The sequence below is a fragment of the Harmonia axyridis genome, chromosome 1, assembly GCF_914767665.1.
Source record: "Harmonia axyridis chromosome 1, icHarAxyr1.1, whole genome shotgun sequence".
NCBI classification, from domain to species: domain Eukaryota; kingdom Metazoa; phylum Arthropoda; class Insecta; order Coleoptera; family Coccinellidae; genus Harmonia; species Harmonia axyridis.
Genome location: NC_059501.1, coordinates 49,490,904 through 49,510,433, shown reverse-complemented (window position 1 = coordinate 49,510,433; position 19,530 = coordinate 49,490,904). Strand labels below are relative to the sequence as shown.

Here is a 19,530-nt window from a genome sequence, read left to right as displayed (position 1 = left end):
ATTGATGAACTCATGAACCAGCTTCCCAAACCGATGATTTTTGTGGGTGATCAACGCTCATAGCCCCATCTGGGGATCCCAAAATACAAACAGAAAAGGAAAAATTATAGAAAATCTATAATAGCATCTAATCTCGTACTACATAATAACACAGATCCCATATATCTCAATGAGGCTAATGGAACTTTCTCCACCTTAGACCTTACACTATCTAACGCCAGCATTAGCACGAACATGGATTGGGAGGTTCTAGATAGTCTACACGATAGTGATCATTTCCCTATAAAAATCACATACCTATCAGGAATTTACCACGACGAAAAAGTAACTGAGAGCTGGAAGATAAATAACACAGACTGGACCTCTTTCACTAACTATTTACGTGATAAACTTCATGATTTTGAATTAGATGATGACGTAAACATACTTGCAGAAAATTTTTCAAGTATGATCAATGAAGCCGCTGAGATATTTGTGGGAAAAAGGAAAAACACATTCAGAAAAATTACAATACCTGGTGGAATTCTGATTGTCAAAACGCCGTTAAGCATAGTAAGCAGCTGTTATATAAACTAAAAAAGAAAAACACACCTGAAAATCTCGAGAATTTCAAGAAACAAAGAGCAATCACACGACGAATTTTGAAACGAGCAAAAAAACAATCATGGCAGGATTACGTATCTCAATTGGATACTAGTTCAAATATTAAAGAAGTCTGGCAAAAAATAAACGCTATTAAAGTCAAACGGAGAGGTCCCAAAATAACAGCTCTCAAAGAAAAAAACCGAAAAACTATCATAGATAAAAAAATCGCTGAACTATTGGCACAAAATTTCCAAGAATTTTCATCAGACAATAGTTACACCAGTAATTTCTTGAGACACAAAAAACGCATAGAACTCACCGAACCCATAACCATAAATGAAGACGATGAGAACCCAATAAACCTACCAATAACTCTAGAAGAATTGAAGTACGCCATCGATAATAGCAGGAATGGCTCACCTGGACCCGACCAAATACCCGTAAAATTTCTCAAATATCATCCCGAATCAGGTTTGGAGATTTTACTAAAATTTTTTAACAAAATTTATACTGAGAAAGCTTTCGTGAATAAGTGGAGAGAAGCTACTATCATACCTATACTCAAACCAAGATGTTCCAAATTAGAAGCTAGAAGTTATCGACCTATATCTTTGACTAATACTATGTGCAAAGTCATGGAGAAAATCATAAACAAAAGACTATGTTATATCCTGGAAAAATAAAGGTTAATAACAAAATATCAAAGCGGATTTCGTAAAAAAAGGTCAACAATGGACAATTTAGTTCAATTACATACTGAAGTTCTAGACGCTTATGCTAATAAAGAAGAATTAATAGCAGTCTTTTTCGACATAGTAAAAGCAAATGACACAACTTGGAGACACCGTTTACTACAAAAACTGAAGGTGAAAAACTTAGACGGAAATATTTTACAATATATACAAAACTTTATAAGCGATAGAACCTTCTGAGTCAAACTAGACAATTATAAATCCGGCTCCTACATTTTACAAAACGGACTTCTGCAAGGTTCAGTAATCAGCACTACTCTATTCCTGATAGCCATAGATGATGTAGTCTCCTCAATAACACCACCTATAAAACCATCACTGTATGCCGACGACTTTGTTTTAATGTGTCGAGGCAGAAATTCTGAAACAACGAAAAATATATTGCAAGCCTGTATTAACAGAATCAAAGAATGGTCAAACATATCCGGTTTTCTCTGCTCACATGCTGAAACTAAAGTGATGAAATTCACAAGGAATCATTTCAAACCATGTATTCTGAAACTAACTAACACCCCTCTAGAAAATGTCTAATCTCACACCTTCCTTGGAATCACCTTTGATACAAGACTCACATGGCAAGAATATCTAAAAGAGCTCGAAGCAAGTTGCATGCGAAGATTGAATATAATGAATGTTTTATCTAGTAACCACTAGGGAGCAGATGAGAAAACTCTGTTAACAATCTACAGAACATTCATCCGATCTAAGCTTGATTATGGATCAGTCTTGTACTCCACAGCTAGCAAAACCACATTAAAAAAGCTAAATGTTATACAGAACACTGCACTTCGGCTAACATTAGGTGCACATATTACCAGCCCCCTCAGATAGTCTATGCAAGGAAGCAGGTGAGCTACCCTTATCATTTCACCGACAAATGCTACAGCTAACGTACTCTGCAAGAATTTCTGATAATACCCAAAATCCAAACCAGAATCTAATAGTCACCCAGAAATATAAGCACTTGTACGAAAACAATGAAAACCTTAAACCTCCGTTATATTACCTGGTGAACAATTCATTGATCTCTTATTTCCCCCCTACAATCACATATAAAGAACCTACTCATCCACCCTGGATCAATAAGGAACTCAGCGTTAACCTACATCTTACAGAGTACCGAAAAAGTGAAACTCCAAGAGAAATTCTACAACAACACTTCAGACAGTTGGTTGCATATTATAAAACTGTAAAATAAAATACACGGATGCAGCTAAGTCGTCGGATGGAATTGGATGCGCTTATTATTCATCGACGACATCTCAGATGTATAAACTCCCTGAAGATTGTACCATCTTTACGGCCGAACTTATAGCAATACAAAAAGCTATTGAATATGCAGTCTCTCAAAACCTTCGAAACCCACTTGTTTGCACCGATTCTTTGAGCTCAATTCAGGCAATAATGAACATGTACTCCAAAAATCCAATCGTCAACAACATCTCAGACTTGATGAACCAAAACCAGGCACCAACAAAAATAACCCTCGTATGGGTACCATCTCATACAGGAATCGAGGGTAACGGACAAGCCGACAAATTAGCAAAAAGAGCTATATACGACGGACAACCTGTGGAAATCACGACTACTTATGACCTAATAACTAAATACAAGAACGAAATAAAACAGAAATGGGCTACATTATTTCATCAACGAAGATCGAAACTCTCATTCATTGAACGTTCTAACGCTAAATCCAATCCCATCATGACGAAAAGAAATCAACTTGTAATGCTGAGAAGACTTAGAATTGGTCATACACGATGTAGCCACTCATACTTACTGAAGAAAGAACCCCCACCACAGTGCACTTCATGTAATGTCCAAGTAACCGTCAAGCATATATTAACAGACTGCCAGCTTTATGAAAATCAAAGAAAATCATGTGTACTTAGCTCCAAAATGGAAGATGCCCTTAACATCAAGAGACCAGAGGCTTTCAACACGATATTATTCATTAAAACAATTGGTATCAACATATAACAGTACAATATGTTAACTATATAAGCTTTATAAATGGAATGTAAATTCTATTGTACCAAAATCGCTAATGACCAAGGTGTCGAAGCGAAAATTTATAAATAAATAAAAGTACATAGACTCTGACAAGTTGTAGGAAGGTTAAAACAATTTGCAAAAGGTTTTTCGTCCAGAAAACTACAAAAGATAGTGAATGTGATTATGGATCGACATAGGAAGACTATAATGCCTACAATAAAAGTGCTCGAGAAACTTTAGACAAACTCAAACAAAAATTGAATGTATACTCTGAACGACTGAAAGGATACAACGAGAGCTATAAACAGAAACATGACAAAATGATTTTTAAAAAGTCAACAAAAAAATGTTATAAGATGCTGAACGAAAAAACGTCAACAGAACCAGTGAGTCCTCCCAGCACCGAAAATATACAGGGTCCTGCAATAGTGTGTTAGGCTTCCTTAGCTGCCAAACCAGACGTTTTAAGAATTGATCATTCAGTTTGGTTTCATTGTGTGACTTATTTAAAATATCCGTTAGTTATTATGTTCATTATTCTTGAAATTTGCGGTTGAAATATCATTTTTCGTGTCTGCTGGACACAGGAGTGAAAAAAATCCTAAGGTTACTTCTGAAAAAATGTAAGGTTTCAAACTGTGTATGTACATTATCAAGGAAAAAATACAGGGTGTTACATTTGAAAAACTCGAGAAGAAACAATTGGAAAAATAAAAGAGATTGATCATTCTGATCAAATTCATATTTCTATCGCTTCTGGTTGAACTACTGTTTCGTCGAAATTTTGCAGTTCCGTACCGTTGGAAAAATATCCCTAATATTTTGGATCATGATAGAGGTATTGAAGAGCATTGAAAATATGCAAAAATATAAGAGGTGTTTCATTTAAAAAATCACTCATTTGTTGAATAATTTTATTTGGGAACACCCTGTATATCAGAAAATAATTTCCATAGATGCAGAATCGAGAGTACAAAGGGGATGCTTTTCAACTAAATTTCTGAAACGTCTAGTTTGGCAGCTATGGAAGCCTAACACACTATTGCAGGACCCAGTAGAGAGTTTTTGGACTGATCAACTGTCAACACCGACCCCTTGTAACTTCCGAGCGAGTTGGATAAGAAGAGAGGAGAGAAATCATAGAAAATATGCCGCATAGTGTAGTAACGTCTGAAGAACTACAGGAAATACTGAAGAGCACTCACAATTAGAAATCCCCCAGACCCAGATGGAATTCACAACTTCTGGCTGAAGGAGTTTTGTTGTCTGCACGGCAGACTAGTAGAATCCATAAGTAATATAATACAGAATCCAAGAGATATGCCAACGTTCTTGACAACGAGTATCACATATCTCATACCGAAAGATTTTCAAAACACTATGGATCCATCAAAATGCAGATCTATAACATGTCTATCAACAATATACAAAATCAGCACATCATGATGTTTAGCATCTCGTATCTACAAACATTGCGAGATAAATAATATCATCACTACACAGCAGAAAGGATGTTCCAAGAACGCACTAATATCGAAAGAACAGCTAATAAAAGATTCCATCATATGCAACCAAGCCTTCAAGAAACTCAGAAACCTTTTTATGACATATTTCGATTATAAGAAGGCTTTCGACTCACTTCCACAAGGCTTGCTGACGAAAATTTTGGAAATATATAAGATCGATCCAATTATAACTGATTTTCTGAAGTTTGCAATGGGCAATTGGAAAACGAACATCGAGCTTGCCACGGCAAACATACCAGGCAGATCCTGGTCCTGCTTATCGATGAACTCGCTACTGAAAAGGGTTTCAATATTAATACTACCACCCTCAATCATTTGATGTACATGGATGATTCGAAACTGATAACAGGTAATATGAACCACCTAGAAATCATGGTCAAACTAGTGGAAAGTTTTTCAAAAGATATAGGTATAAAATACAGATTGAACAAGCGTACTTTCAGCGCAGTGCGAGGAAAAATTCAAGATGGACTGATTACTGTAGCAAATAGACAGGAAATAGAAGCAATCAAATCTGTACATCTTCACAAAAACTTGGAATGAAACACAACTGACGAATCAACCACCAACAAACGAAGCATGACGACAAAACTTGTGAGTTCCTTAGGAGCACTAAAAAAGGGTTGAAAAACTAACCTCAACAGCAAAACAGATATCGAAAACCTGCAACGCAAAATGAGAACGCTTTACGTGCTCAAAGTTGGTTATGAAATTTTCCATCATTTATAGGTTGATGTAATAATTTATATAACATATATAGGGTACACAGCCGAGGATATTTTGACGATTGAGAGAGGGAATATTGAATTATCAGACTGCTTGAAATCCATTAGTGAACCAAAAATTCCATCAAGGTCACCTACAGAAAGAACTTAAAAAAAAACAATCGGAAAAAAACTACAGGGAGTATAGAAGAGGAAGCAAAGGAGGTAAAAAATAAAACCACAGCAAGTGGACCAGTTCCACACAGAAGAGACCAGATACCAGAGAAAAGAAAAACTCAAACCAGACCTACCCAGAAAAACTCAAAGTGAGTAACAACATTTATAAAGTAAAAACACTGTATATTACGGGTTATGCTGTTTCGTAAGTAATTCAGTTTTTTTTGTTTGCTTTGTTGTTGGTAAATAAAATTTAAAGTTTAAAGTTTCGTGTTGTGAATTCTGGTATTTTTGGTTTGTTTCGAGACAGAAGTGGTGGCAAGTACCTATACAAGATATCTGATATGAAACTCAGAATATAATTCACATTTTATTCCATTTTTGTTTTGTCGAATCCATAATATTTATTTCGTTTCGTTAATATCTAGACTCCGGTTACACGTGTGGTACCTGGCTACCAGTTTATCATATCTGTGTCAGCTGGAGTGCGTTTCTCGTTCTCTGTATATGGGGTACGTTCATTTTTGGTATCGTATTATTGCTGTTCAAATATTTTTTGCGAAGCTTTCTTTCTATTTTTGTTTTTTATTTAATACTGGTGTAACCTATCCATTCCTGCTTTGTGTTTTCCGTGGCCCTCTTGTGTGTCTGTTAGTCACCAGCTATCGGCCCAGCCGTTGTGAAGGGTGTCTCTGTTTTTCCTTTTTTCACCAGTATATTAATTCAGTGCAGTGCAGCACTGAACTAGTTTCTAATGCTTTAAATAGTGCTTACAATAACACATACAATAAAAAACGTAAACACCGACTATCTCGGCTGAATCAGTGTCGATTAGTAAAGGAGGCCAATTCCCAAAGATATAGTTCAAAATGATAGATTTGGATGCGGCAGTTAAAAACATCAGGGAAGAAATTTAAAAAAGTCGCAGTGAAATAAAAAACTGTATAGAAGCTAGTAAAGCTAGACTCCTATTGATGATAGAACAACTCAAGAATACAGTAACGAAACTTGAAACAGAAAACATCGAACTCAAGGGAGAAGTAGAATTCCTCAAAAGAGTTCAAAATGAAAAAAACATTTTGATATTTGGGCTCAAGAAAAAACGTGAAGAGGTTACAGCGGAAAGTATGTGCAAGGATCTCAAGGATTTGCTTCGTGTTGAGTTGAAAGACAGCGACTTTGGTGAAGTTTATCCATTGGGAAAGTCGGAAAACTGCCCCATAAAAATTGAGTTCAATTCAAATCCTAAGAAGAGAGGAGTTCTGAAAAATTGTAATAAGCTTAAGAGGAAAAATATATCGATAGCTAACGACTTAACCCTCAAGCAAAGACAAGAAATTGAAATAGTAAGGAAGCATCTCCTTCTCGCTAGGCAAGAAGGAAAATACGAGGATTGTTTCATAAAAGGAAACAAACTTTTTGTTGACGGAATTGCTTACGGAATTGAAGATCTTGAAAAAGAGGAAAGCCCGGAACCTAAACACAATAGTGCATCTCCCACTCCCACAGTTGAGGCTACAAAGAAAATTGCACCTGCACAGCCTCAAGTCCCCAATAGTCCAAAGATTTTCACAACGAAGAAACCAGTACAAATGTTCCCTACACAAAAATCAACTCAGGAAAAGCCAAGAACACGGTCCGTTTACAAAAATTAGGCGCAGTAATACCACTTCAATTTTAGTAAGACCTCTTTAATAATTTTAGGAAAAAAAAAACAAACATCCTTATATGTATATATATTAGATTGTGGGCATTATCTGTATACAAAACTCAAGTTCATCCTATTCTTGATTTTTTCTTGTGTTATATTTTTGTAATTAGTTAAATTCTCAACATGGATCAATTTATCAGAGATTTCCAAGCGCCAACTGTTGATACCCTGAAATTCAATTCATATAGCGAAATGAGAAAAACCTTATATACTGAGCAAGAAATACCGTCCAATGAATTTTCACTGATCCACAATAATATCCAGAGCATTCATAGACATTTCGACGAATTTCTGTGTAGTACATCCGAGATCCATGATTCTCTCCACTGCATGATATTAACAGAAACCTGGAATATAAAAGACAATGACTTAATAGTAATAGACAACTTCAACCTAGTACACAATAATGATAAAAGCATAAACAAAGCCGACGGTATTATAATATATATAAAAAAAAAACATTGACTATACGACCAGTTTCTACAAAATACGCGAAGCATACGAGATTCTTGTTAATTTGCACGTCAATACCAAATTCATAGCTATATTTGCAATTTACAGGTCCCCGTCCACATGCCCAAACGAAGTTAACAATGACCTCGAAAACTTTTTGAAAAACGGCAATTACGGGGACATTGATACCTTCCTGATCGTTGGAGATATGAACATTAACATCATGGATGACTTGAGTAATTATGCGGAAGAATACTTGAACATTCTGTATGAAAACGGATTTGTATCACTGGTTAACAACTACACCCGCGTCACAGATCATAGTAAAACTTGTATTGACCATATTTTTGCCAGAACAAAGGCAGATGAGATGGAAAATATTACGTCAAGTGTTATCAAAACAAATATTAGCGACCATTACGCAACATCAATAAAGATTCGCGGCACGGAGACAAAATTGGTCACTTCTCTTAATAAAATTTCCATCCAAAAACTTAAGAAAAGAAAACTCACACAAACCCTGAAAAATGAAACATGGCTTGACGTCTACAATTGTCTCAATATAGAAAGCGGAATGTCGAATTTTCGAAATATCCCGAAGAAACATATAACAGATTCTTCTACAACACATAGAATTAAACAATTCCGGAAAAAAAACCGTGGATAACTCTCAGCATAATAAAAATTGTAAAAACAAGCAATGGTATACACCAGAAGTAAAAGTTCTGGCTAGAGAAAAACGCGAAGCATACTTGAGATATAGAAATAACCAAATACCAGAAGAAAAATATCATTACATTCAAACAAGAAACAGGATCAACGCAGAAATCAGAAACATAAAACGTAACTACTGGGAAAAGTTTACCTGCGACATGGAGCATGACTTGTATGGAGCTCAAAGGAAGGTGTGGGGAATGTTGAAGAGAAGGAAACTGGACATCGTGGAATATGCACAGACACAACAAATTGATGAGTCCCGCTGGAAAACCTATTTTGAACAACTGTACACAGATAACCCCGAAGAGGAGGATAAGGAACACAGTGAAGAAGGAAGTGGAGAAAGCGAAGAATGTCCCGTAATATCCGAAGAAATGACTACAGAAATGGCAAAAAAGATTAAGAACAGAAAATCGCCAGGGCTCGATAATATACCGAATGAGCTGCTGAAATACGGAGGTCCAAAATTGATCGTGGAACTTACAAAGCTCTTCAACAAAATATTAACATCCAAAAAAGTCCCTAAAGAATGGAAAAAGAGCATAACCATTCCTATATTAAGAAAAGGGGACAAGAAATCACCAGAAAACTATAGAGGCATAACCCTACTTAGCTCAGTAATGAAAATTTTCACAAAGATCATAGAAGCAATAATAAGCGAGCATGTGAACATATCAGAAGAACAACAAGGGTTCAGGAAAAATCGGTCGACTATAGATGCTATTTTCGTAGTCAGGCAAGTGGTGGAAAAGGCTATAGAATACGGAAAGCCCGCATACATGTGCTTTATAGACCTCACCAAAGCGTTCGATAGGGTAAGACTAAGTGACGTAGTGGATATCCTTGGAAAGAAACAGGTGCCGAAAACAATAATAGATATCATAAGACTACTTTATCACAATACATCTACCCACATATTAGTTAATCAAAACCTAACAGAGGAAATAAAAACACCAACAGGAATTCGACAAGGAGATTCCTTAAGCCCCCAGCTTTTTAATCAAATAATGGACGAAATAATAAAACAAGTCAAAAGTACAAAAGGAGGATATGCGCTTACAACGGGCATAATCAAGATTGTCTGTTTTGCCGATGACGCCCTGATTATAGCAGAGAACGAAGACGATTTACAACGGCTCCTGAACGCATTCTATGTAAAAGCTAAAAGTCTCAACATGCAAATATCCATCACAAAAACAAAAACCCTCGTCGTTTCCAAAGAGCCAGTGAGATGCAAACTTTCTCTGGAAAATAAAATCATCGAACAAGTTATGTCATTCGACTACCTAAGCATACAAATTACTTCAAGCCAAAATAGAACAAATGAAGTGAATGGACAAGCGAATAAAGCCAGCCGAATATCAGGTGCACTACGGGACATCATCTGGAGTAACACATTTATGAATAAAAAGGCTAAAGTTAGGATATACAAAACTTGTGTTAGACCGGTATTGACATACGCTACAGAAACAAGAGCTGACAACCAAAAAACTAAAAATATCATTCGAACAACTGAAATGAAAATACTAAGAAACATCTCAGGATACACACTAAGAGATAGGAAAAGAAACACTGACATAAGGCACGAATGTCAAGTAGAAGACATTGTCAGGTGGGGACGTAAGCGAAGAAGAGCCTGGAATGATCACGTGGACAGGATGACTACGGGAAGACTGGCAAAAATCGCTAGGGATGGTATACCACGGACACGACGCCCCTTAGGAAGACCCCCAAAGAGATGGATGGATTCGTGGTCATCAATATCTCAAGAGAGCTGAGAGTTGGAAAACACAGGCCTAAGGCCTATGATATGTGGAAGAAGAAGAAGAAGAAACAGAGGGACAAGCTTTACTAAGATCACATCAGAGATCCATCTGAGATCACTAAATGTAGACTCAAGAGATACCGTAATTTGCTCACAAAAATAATGAAAAAACCAAATTCGACTATTTCTCAAACAAAATAGTCCAGAATGCTAACAACTTGAAGGGCCTATGGAATGTCGTGAATGATTTTGCAGGAAATGGTAAAAGAAAGAAAACCCACGAAATAAACAAAATAGAGTTAGAATCTGGGGAAGTTATCCATAACCCAAAACAAATTGCAAACAGTTTCAATAAATATTTTGCAAATATAGGTTCGGAGCTAGCTGCTCAAATCGACCCTACTCTTGTTGACAACAAGAAATGAAAAATGAAATAACTGATAAAAGCACAGTGCTACATTCAATGTTCCTTGAGGGGGTCGTAGTAAGTTCAGTGCGCAAAATTGTTTATGAACTGGAGGACTTTAAAGCGCCAGGACCGGACGGAATTTCGAATGAAACGCTAAAAATTAGCTGCGAGTATATCGAGTGTCCCAAACTCGATGGCCTATTAGACGTTTCTGGAAAACTAATCATAATTTTGAGCTGAAAAATTGCATATTGGAGTTTGAGACAATGATCTTTCTCCCTAAAATATTTTCAGATCTCTACAACTTCCGGTTATACCGGAAACAGACTACTACTTCCTTATTTCAAATGGCACACCCAGTATATTATTGCATCATTAGATAGCTTTTTTGATGGCAATTTCGGCAATATGCCATACCTTGGGTAAAAACTCAACGGTTCATGAGTTATTGGGATTCTTATGAAAAAAAAGTTGGCGATGAGGATTCACATTTTTTTGAATATTTCAGCAGAAAAGCCTTTTTCGAAAAAAATTTGTTTTGTTTCGTTTACGCAAATACGTAGTATTAAAAGACTATTTTCGGCTTGGACCAAAAATGTACAGGGTGTTTATAAGAGGATCATGAACTTGGACAACTCAAATTCATCAAAACTCAAGATTTTCAAATTAGAACCTATATTTTTTATTATTTCAGTCGATTCTACGTACAAAAATAGTGGGGGTTACTTCAGCAAACCCTATACCTAAAATGAATACTTCAAGAGTTATCGGGGAAGAACTTCAAATGAGGAAAACCGCTATTTATAACTCTGTTTCCGGTATAACCGGAAGTTGTAGAGATCTGAAAATATTTTAGGGAGAAAGATCATTGTCTCAAACTCCAATATGCAAATTTTCAGCTCAAAATTGTGATTTGTTTTCCAGAAACGTCTAATAGGCCATCGAGTTTGGGACACCCGATATAGCAGAGCCTCTAACATTTTTATTCAATCTCTCCTTCCGTACAGGAAAAGTTCCAACTGATTTCAAATGTGCAATTGTCAAACCTATCCACAAAAATGGTGATAAACTCAATGTGAGCAACTATCGTACAATATCGTTAATATCGGGCATTGCTAAAGTACCTATACGAGAAAATTATAAACACACGAATTATGGCTTACCTTGATAAAAATGACATTATCTCCAGTTCACAATTTGGATTCAGAGAGAAAACCTCAACCCAAGATGCTCTCGCATTGTTGACATCAAAAATATATCAGTTCCTGGATTCCAATCGTCCGTGTCTGGGTGTCTTTTTAGATCTCGCGGAGGCATTCGACACGGTAAGTCATAAGATTCTGCTGGAGAAACTGAAACGCTTGGGATTCCGTGGCAAAATCCTCAACATAATCGAAAATTATCTGTATGATAGAAAACAAATGGTAGAAATAAATAAAATCCGTAACACAGAAAAACTGTTCGATTCGGAGTACCCCAGGGTACCGTTCTGGGACCTGTTTTGTTCCTTATTTATATTAATCACTTACTGAAAATACGATCCACAGGCATTGTTTCTTCTTTTGCTGACCACACGGCTCTCATTTATGACGAAAACTCTTGGAGGGGAGTTAAAGAAAAAGCTGAAAAAACATTAAAAAAATTATTGGTTGGTTTAAAGTGAATCTACTTACTGTCAATATTGAAAAAAACTAAAATATTACCTTTCACATCTTATGAAACGAACCAACTTTCACCGTCAGGATAGGAAATGAAGAAATTGTACTTGAAAGAACGGTCAAGTACCTCGGAGTCCACATCGATAGTTTCATGAATTGGAATATTCATATTACGGAACTCTCAAAAAAGATCCGGTCCCTCATTTACAGGTTTTACCAGTTCAGGAACTTCATTCCTTTCCCCAAACTGAAAATACTGTATCATGCTCTTGTTGAATCTCTACTGCAGTACGGAATTATAGCGTGGAGAGGAGTACGAGACTGCCACATTCTTCCTCTTGAAATATTACAAAAAAGATTATTAAAGGTTATGATGAGAGCCCCTTGTATATATTCCAGCGACCAATTATTTAAAAACGCGAACGTAATGGATATAAGAAAGTTGTGCGCACAAAACATACTAATGTTCTATAGCGAGGAAAAAATTAGTATACAAACCGTAAATCACATCCACAATACAAAAAATGAGCATAAGATATACTTACCGCGAGCTAAAAAAGCAATTGCCCAGAGATATTTCGCATATATTGCTCCACGACTAATAAACATTAATAATAATAATAATAATAAATCGTACTTTATTTCAAATCAGATTACATAACAAAATCATGAAAATGAAGTGAAACAGTGTCATTTATACATATATATATATATATATATATATATATATATATATATATATATATATATATGTATATATATTTTATCCCGTATAACTTGCCATATTATAGGGCTCTAAATTTAATAGGAACTTGTATATTTTCTTCTTGAAAGTTCTGGTGTCCTGAATTGCTTTTATATTGCCAGGCAACGAATTGAAAAGTTTCAGGCATCTGTATTCCACTTGTTTTTGGCTTGTTGATAATTTGAATTTGGAAAATATGTAGTCCAAACTTCTAGTTTCGTGGAATGATTTTTCATTTCGATATTTTTGGAAAAGATGGTCGTTTTTCTTCATAAACAACAAGCACTCATGTATATATAAGGCATATATTGTCAGTATTCCATTTTTCTTGAAGTAAGTTCTACATGATTCATTGTATTTCAGATTGTTCACTATTCTAAGTGCTTTCTTTTGCAATATGAACAAATTTTCTATATTTGATGTTCCATAGAAAATCATTCCAAATCTCAGCCTTGACTCTATCGTCGCGTGATACAGAGCTTTCAGGGCTTCATATCCAATGTATCGTGCCATTGTCCTCAGGCCATAGATATTTGTTCTTAACTTTCCGCTTAAGTAATTCACGTGTTCATTCCAATTTAAATTCGTATCAATATACATTCCTAGTAACTTGGTGTGTTCTTCTACCAAATTAGTATTTTGGTTTATACTTAAATTTCCGCTATTCATGTTAGAGGGTGTGAAAAGTAACAAACGTGTCTTTTCTTTGTTGAGTACTAAGTTGTTCATCTCAAACCAATTTTCACTCTCTTTTATCAATTTTTCGCTCATCATCCTTAGTTCTGAAAAAATCTTATGAATAGCTAATAGATTCGTGTCATCCACATAATTTGCTGCAATCACCTGCCCTTCTTCAACTCCAAGGCATTCCTCAAAATCATTTATGTATATTAAGAAGAAAAGGGGGCCAGCTATACTACCTTGCGGAATTCCCAAAATTATCTCCTCCAATTCCGAATTGAACACTCTTCCCTGTGACTCCACTTGTACCATTTGTTTCCTAGATGTAAAATATGACTTTGCCCATTTCAAAGCCGGTCCTCGTATGCCATATTTTTCTAATTTTCTCATCAACTCATCTACACTCAAACAGTCATATGCTTTAGTCAAATCCAAAAAAATTCCCATTGCATATTCCTTGTTTTCAAATGCTTCCACTATTTTCGATACAAACCTGAAAATAGCCGTTTGAATCGATTTTCCCTTTCGATACCCATGCTGACTTTCCTTGAAGAACGCATTTTCTGTTAAGAAATTCATGATCTGCCTACAATACGCTATTTCTAGTATCTTTGAGAAGCTTGGTAAGACGCGCTGAAAAGTTATATGCATTCTCGCCCTTTCAAGAAAAACCTAAAACAATGGCTGATTTCATCTGAGAGACACACAATTTATGCCATCATTTTCCCTGAAAGTATCTAAATTTCAAAAGTAAATATAAATGTATATATGTGTGTGTATACAAGTTTGTTTGTGCATGTACCGGGTTTTTCACCATAATTTGACCCCCCCTTTAACTTTGTTACTAAAAGAGGTACAAAAAAATGTTTTCTACAAAAGTTTCACGAAATGGACTAGTGTTTTTTCTAAATGATTTCACCAAACGAAATAATAATAATAATAATAATTTCTTTCTGTTTTCAATACCTTCACATTTTTAAAATTTATTTTATGATCCAAATTTACCGAGTGTGTTGCCAGTGCGCATCTTTCAGGATGTTTGGTGATGTCAGATTTATGTAATGCCATTCTACTTTTTAACCATTGGGAAGTTTGTCCTATATATACTACCTCGCATTCTTCACAAGTGACTTCATAAACTACATTATTTTTTAATGGTGTTGGAATTGGATCCTTCAACTTTGTATATAAGTTTGCCACTGTTTTCTGAATGTAAACGGCAATTTTTACATTTTCATCATGAATATATTTTTTAAATTTCCTGTTAATCCATTTATATTCTTGTATGACGGATAATGGGTTTCGCTGGGTGTTTCTTCAATTCTTGGTGGTTCTTTATTTGTTGTATGACTAGAATATAACAAGCCCATTGAAAACAATTCCCTTACCCAAAAATGGTATAATGACACCAAAAGGTTTTTAAAAGAAAACAGTGAATTGATAATATTAAACAGTGACAAAGGCGCAGTGACTGTAGTAATGGAACAGAAAATGTATGATGAGAAGATAAGAGCTATTTTAAATTCAAAAGACTTCAAAAGACTATCTAGAGATCCTACACAAACCATACAAACAAACTGCAACAAATACATAGAAAAACTTGAAAAGATGAAATATGTCACAAAAGAACAAGCCAAAAAAATGAAAACATATAACTCGGTTGCTCCAAGAATTTATGGAAATCCAAAGGTACATAAAGATGGATACCCTATGAGACCTATAATATCAAGCATAAACAGTCCAATGAACACATTATCTAAATTTATTGATGACATATTGAGAGACGCATATAACGAAGTAAATGAATATTATGTTAAAGATACTTTCCAATTCGCAACAATGATAAATAACTTTCAACTTCCCAACACCACGTATTAGTTTCACTTGATGTCGTAAATTTATTTGGAAATTTGGACAAAAATGATATTATCAAAGTTCTCAAACAGAAATGGAATGAAATAAAAAACCATACCAACATAAAAATGGAGCTTTTCTTGGAAATAATTGTGTTCGTATTAAAAAATAACTACTGTTCATTCAGAGGAGAATTTTACCTTCAAATATTCGGATGCGCGATGGGTTCCAAACTCAGTCCGATACTAGCCCAATATATCAAAGACGACTTGGTAAAATTATGTATAAATGAATTACCGTTTAAAGTACGATTTTAATAAAAATTTGTCGATGATACAATAATGTCTGTACCGAAAGAATGCACTCAAACCGCAATAGATTATTTCAACTCATATTCAAAGAGCCTACAGTTCACTTTGGAAATGGAAGATTCTGAACGATGTGTACCTTTTCTAGACACAAAAGTTCAACGTCTAGACAACACAATCAAATTGAAATGGTATAGAAAGGAGACTCACTCTAACAAAATTATACATTACAATTCAAACCATAATATTAGCATGAAAATTAACATAATAAAACAAATGAAAAATAGAATAAACAAAATATGTCATGAATCATATATAAAAGAAAGGATAAAAAATCTAATGGAAATATTCAGACAAAATGGTTATCCCTATGGTTTGTTGAACAAAATGTTATATTCTAGTCATACAACAAATATAGAACCACCAAGAATTGAAGAAACACCTAGCGAAACCCATTATGCGTCATACCCAAATATAAATGGATTAACAGGATAGTTAAAAATATATTCAAAGATGAAAATGTAAAAATTGCCGTTTACAATCAGTAAACAGTGGCAAACTTATATACAAAGTTGAAGGATCCAATTCCAACACCATTAAAAAATAACAAGATCTGAAGTTGTGATCCAAAAATTTTATTTCACTATAGATTGGTGGTGTAGGATCAGAGAAACAGAAAAATAATACTCTGTTAGTTCGCCGACGTTTCGGAAAAATTTATTTCCATCCTCAGGGCTCTACAAAATTTACGGAAAACATCATTTGCAACATTGATGAAGGTGTTTACAAAATAAAGGAAAGATGAGCATTACTTATGTTACTAAGTTATTGACTAGAAAATATCACAGAAAAGATGGTCTGGTATAATTAAAATATACAAAAAAACATTATAAATTTGAAACATTTTTAGTTTAAAATAAGAGTAAAAATAAAAAGTAATATACACACATATAGGTATAAACAAAGTACTTACAAGCTAGACAAATGTATCTTCCCAAAATCATCTCATTAAAATCCGAATCAATTCTCCAATATTTCACGTATAAAGAAATCATAATATATTAAAAAGCGGGGACAAACAATGCGACCGATGCATAGATAGTACGCCGACAGACGGAGGTGAAATCAAAGGAACAGCGGACTCGAAACAAATTAGGTTAAAAACTTAGACGTATTTATGTGATGCGCTGAAGTGATGAAGTCTTTATTTTATTTTATTATTATTCCGTAGTTGGATATTTGTTTTTAATAAGGAATAATAAAATCGGCTAAGTTGTTGGATGTCAGCTCTAGAATTTACTGAGTCATGGGGACTTATTTGTAACATCTCAAAAATTAGCCGATTGCTCAAGTATGGCTCCCTATTTAATATTTTGACGTCCTCAAAATTAAAGTTGTGACTTTCGTTCAGGCAATGTTCGGCCAAGGCTGTTTTAGGGTTGGAGATCGGCAAACGGACAGACCTAATATGTTCCTGTATTCTGTATTTGAGATATCGGCCCGTCTGGCCTATGTAAACGCGAGAACAATTTAGACAGCTGATTTTATAAACAACATTGGAGTTCAGAAGAGTTGGTGTCGGGTTTTTGACAATACTGAAAAAAATTCTTGCCTAAGGTATTTGAACTTTTGAAAGATACCCTGACGTTCTCCTTTTGAATAATCTTGGATAGTCTCTCTGAGAGGCCTTTGATATATATGAGTTTGTTATAATATAAAGTTGTACTCGAAGGTCCCTCAGATGAAATGATCTGTGGTGAAGAGGGTTTGAGAGACTCCCCTAATATTTTGCTTATGAGATGCGCCGGATAGCTGTTGTTAAGTAAAATGGATCTGATCTTTTTCAGGTTTTTTCCATGATACCTTTTGTCAGAGAGGTTCAAGGCTCTGAACTTGAGATTTCGTATGATATTAACTTTATATATCATGGCATGATGGGAGTGAAAATTTATATACCTGCCAGAAAAAGTAGGTTTATGATACCAATCAACGTACAAGACATTATCATCCATGCGTTCAACTCTCATGTCAAGGAAATTCAGAGCGCTTTTTGATTCCAATTCTAAAGTGAACTGTAATTTTGGGTGGAAAGAGTTGAAAGTGTCCAACACGAGTTGTTCAGTGTTAACAGGAACAATAAAGATCATATAGTTGTTTTGAGAGCTGACAAAGGGAACGTCACTGTTGTAATGAATAGGGATGAATATTTTAAAAAGTGTACAGAACTTCTTGACGATTCGCAAACCTAAAAATTGGAATCTGATCCCACTGTTCGCGTCCAAAACAAAAACAACAGATTCGTCAAAATTCTGCTGAACAAGGACCTAGTACCGGAACCTGTTGCTAAGAAATTGACTTCTAATGATGGCATTTTTCCTAAGATGTACTTTATACCAAAAATACATAAAACAGGCATACCGATGAGACCCATTTTGAGCTTTGTTGGTTCCCCTATATACGAGCTTTCAAAATTCATCGCTGATCTATTAAAGCCGATATTCATTAAGGACGAACATTATGTCCGGAATTCTTTCGAATTCTTCAATTCAACCAATAAGACCAGATTGCCACCTAACTATGTATTACTATCACTTGATGTCGTTTCTCTTTACACTAACACGCCTATAGATTTATCACTACAAATCATTGAAGAAAATTGGAATATGGTTTCTGACCCCTCATTTGATTTTGAAACCTTCAAGTTAATATATAATTTTTTGATAACTAGCAGTTATTTCTGTTTCAACGGACATTCTCATCGGCAAATCTTTGGTTTCGGGATGGGAAATTGTGTTTCGCAGATTTTCTGTGACATTGTAATGGTGAAGCTTCAAGATTATTGTCTCTCTCGCTTACCTTTCAGTGTACCAATTTTCAAACGTTATGTCGATGATATTTTCACTTCCGTTCCTGTTAACACTGAACAACTCGTGTTGGACACTTTCAACTCTTTCCACCCAAAATTACAGTTCACTTTAGAATTGGAATCAAAAAGCGCTCTGGATTTCCTTGACATGAGAGTTGAACGCATGGATGATAATGTCTTGTACGTTGATTGGTATCATAAACCTACTTTTCCTGGCAGGTATATAGGTTTTCACTCCTATCATGCCATGATACATAAAGTTAATATCATACGAAATCTCAAGTTCAGAGCTTTGAACCTCTCTGACAAAAGGTATCATGAAAAAAACCTGAAAAAGGTCAGATCCATTTTACTTAACAACAGCTATCCGGCGCATCTCATAAGCAAAATATTAGGGGAGTCTCTCAAACCCTCTCCACCACAGATCATTTCATCTGAGGGACCTTCGAGTACAACTTTATATTATAACGAACTCATTTACAGGGTGTCCCGTAAAGACCACGTCAAACCTAGGGAGAATGTAGATCAAAGGATAACCCCACCTGCTATGACAAAATTCCTATAATAAAAGTCTTACCGTTTTCGAGATATTTTTTTTTGTTGAAAATAATGAATTTTCGC

At 35.1% G+C, this 19,530-nt stretch overlaps 1 protein-coding gene and 1 long non-coding RNA gene across 3 annotated transcripts in view; both read right to left on the bottom strand.

Annotated features, from left to right (window-relative positions):
• The window catches only part of LOC123673441 (inactive dipeptidyl peptidase 10), a 536,532-nt gene that overhangs the window by 423,714 nt on the left and 93,288 nt on the right, over window positions 1-19,530 (bottom strand). The window lies entirely within an intron of this gene.
• Window positions 7,463-13,042, bottom strand: LOC123673526. Its single transcript, XR_006746493.1, has 5 exons — window positions 12,501-13,042; window positions 12,327-12,419; window positions 11,961-12,200; window positions 7,680-7,800; window positions 7,463-7,621 (listed from the first exon to the last, which is right to left on the bottom strand). It is a non-coding gene; the product is annotated as an uncharacterized LOC123673526 (long non-coding RNA).